Here is a 2947-nt window from a genome sequence, read left to right on the forward strand (position 1 = left end):
TCTTACAAATGTACTATCATAATGTAAGTGTATAACAGTAAGGGAAACTAAAACTGGGTGAAGGGTCTAAGGGTACTCTCTGCACCATCTTACAACTTTTGCACAACTATAAATTATCCCAAAGTAAACAGTTGATTTTTTCAAACTGATAACCAAAAATATAATTACTCATTTAATCAATATACTACCTTAAAGCCAAAAAGTGGCAAACACTGGAAAACACTGAAAAATATTTGACAAATAGAGTAAGATATAGAAGAGAACACTATTCAAGAAAAGTCAGCTTTGGAAGCCAAAATTAAAACAGAGCACTCAGACTTTGTTCCCTCCCTCTTACCTCATGCAAAGGGAGAGAAACGACTCCTCCTAGTATTCAATACTCTATATGGTAGGGTTTGTTCTCTAGTAGGAAACTATAGAAATAATCTCCAAAAGTATAGCCTTGATCCTAACCCTACAGCCCTTGCTGGGTCCCCAGGAAAAAAATATTGAACCGCTGGCAATTTTTTTTCAGGTCACGGGTCACTAGCTTTTGCAAATACAATCTATGAAGTATAGATTCTATTGTTCTTTCAAATGCAAATATTCCAAACACCATTTTAACTTATAAAATTTCCAGAAATTCTTCAAAATGATAATGGGCCTAATTATCACGTGGTTTCTCTTCTGACCCAATCACATGCTGTACTTGCTAGTCTGTGACTAGGGCAGAGAGAAATTCTCATCCCAGTTGCACCAGACAGAATTGTGTAGGAGTTTGGGTTTGCAGCTGCAATATGCTAAGGAAAAGTAGCAGGGGCCACTAGTCAGAGCTGTCTGGAGACCACGTTTTGTATGACTTGTGTATTCTGCAATTCAAAACAACAGAGGCTGGGCACGGTGGCTCACATCTTTGAGCCCAGCACTTTGGGAGATGGAGGTGAGGAGGATTTGCTTGAGCCCGGGAGTTCAAGACCAGCCTGGGCAACATAGAGAGATGCCATCTCTCCAAAAAAAAAATATATATATATATATATATATATATATATATATACACACACACACACACACACACGCACGCACACACATAAACAAAAACAACAACAGAGAGAGAAATAGGGAGGAAGGGAAGAAAGAGAGAAAAAGCAATATGCAATCTTAATACCATATAATCATAATTACAAACACCATTGTTTACTGAATGCATCCTCAATGTCAGTGCTAGATGTTGTATATCAGCTGTCTGGTCTGATTCTTGAAATAACTGAATGAGAAGAGTATAATTATTTTCCCCATGTTGTAGATGGTGTCTGAAAGAGATTGCATAATTTGTCCGTATGTGGCAGAACCACAGCTGGAACTGTGACACTAAATCAAATAATCTTTCTAGTAAGGAAAAGTGGTCTTTCTCAGAGGTCTACTCTCCATTTAAACCCATTTTTCTAATAACACACTAAACTTGTCATCATCAAAAACAAACAAAAAAAGTCAAAAGATTTGGACACTTGATCAAAGAGTATATGCAGATGTCAAAGAAGATATATATAAACAGATACATAACATTAGTCATCAAGGAACTGCAGATTAAAACCACGTGAGATACCATCACACATTCACTAGAATTGCTAAAATAGAAAGGATCATTGGCAATAATTGATGAGGATGTAGAGCAACTGAAACGCTGGTTCATTGCTGGCGGGAATGCAAAATCGCACAACCAACTTAGAAAAAGATTTTGGCAGTTCCTTAAAAGGTTAAAAGCACACCTACCATACAACCTAGTCACTTTACTTTTAAGAACATGGAAGTCCATACCAGGATTTACCCATAAATGTTCATAGTAGCTTTGTTTGTAGTAGCCAAAAACTGAAAACAATCTAAACGTCTATCAGCAAGTGAGTGTATAAAACAATTGTTCTAAGTTAATACACCAGTATATTACTCTAATAAAAAAGGAATGAATTACTGATACATGCAAAAACATAGATACTCTCAAAAGCATTATGCTAAGTGAAAAAGTGGACCCAGAAGACTATATTCGATATTCTTCTATTTATATAAAATTATAGAAAAGACAAAACTAGAGTTATAGAAAGCACTAGTTCCAATCAGTAGATTCCAAGGGCTGGGTAATGGGAGAGGAGATTGACTGTGCAAGGGTACAAGAGAAATTTAGGTGGGGGATGGAAATGTTCTACACCTTGATTGGAATAGTGGTTAAATAGGTGCATGCATATGTCAACATTCATAGAGTCTTCCACTTAAAACTGACAATTTTAACTGTACGTAAAATATTTCTTTAAAAAGTAAGTTACATGGTTGAAAAGACTCAACAAGTAACTAAAAAGTAGCCGTCAAAATGAATTGCTAATTAGACAATTATAAAAGATTAATAAATATAAAAATTTGGGAAAAATTTACACTCACATAAAATAAATTTGCATGAACCTTTAAATTCCTAACACAATTTAGAGAAATCAGAACTGGAAGTCAGCGATGTCGTGTTATGGGTGGAAGATGAAAGAAAAATTATTCTGAACTCTATTTCATGTACTAGTAAAATAAGGCTTTGGCCCTATATTACAAAATTTGGTGGGAAAATATCCACTAAGTGTTTTAAATTTATAAAATACTTAGGCAGGGCGCGGTGGCTCAAGCCTGTAATCCCAGCACTTTGGGAGGCCGAGGCGGGTGGATCACGAGGTCAGGAGATCGAGACCATCCTGGCTAACCCGGTGAAACCCCGTCTCTACTAAAAATACAAAAAACTAGCCGGGCGCGGTGGCGGGCGCCTGTAGTCCCAGCTACTCGGAGGCTGAGGCAGGAGAATGGCGTGAACCCGGGAGGCGGAGCTTGCAGTGAGCCGAGATTGCGCCACTGCACTCCAGCCTGGGCGACACAGCGAGATTCCGTCTCAAAAAAAATAATAATAAAATAAAATAAAATAAAATAAAATAAAATAAAATAC

At 37.1% G+C, this 2947-nt stretch overlaps 1 pseudogene; it reads right to left on the reverse strand.

The window, feature by feature from the left end:
• Positions 1-307: 307 nt before the first annotated feature.
• LOC112425176 (small nucleolar RNA U3) lies at positions 308-444 on the reverse strand (annotated as a pseudogene).
• Between the last annotated feature and the right edge of the window lie 2503 nt (positions 445-2947).

This window comes from Macaca nemestrina, chromosome 10 (assembly GCF_043159975.1).
Source record: "Macaca nemestrina isolate mMacNem1 chromosome 10, mMacNem.hap1, whole genome shotgun sequence".
In the NCBI taxonomy this organism is placed as follows: domain Eukaryota; kingdom Metazoa; phylum Chordata; class Mammalia; order Primates; family Cercopithecidae; genus Macaca; species Macaca nemestrina.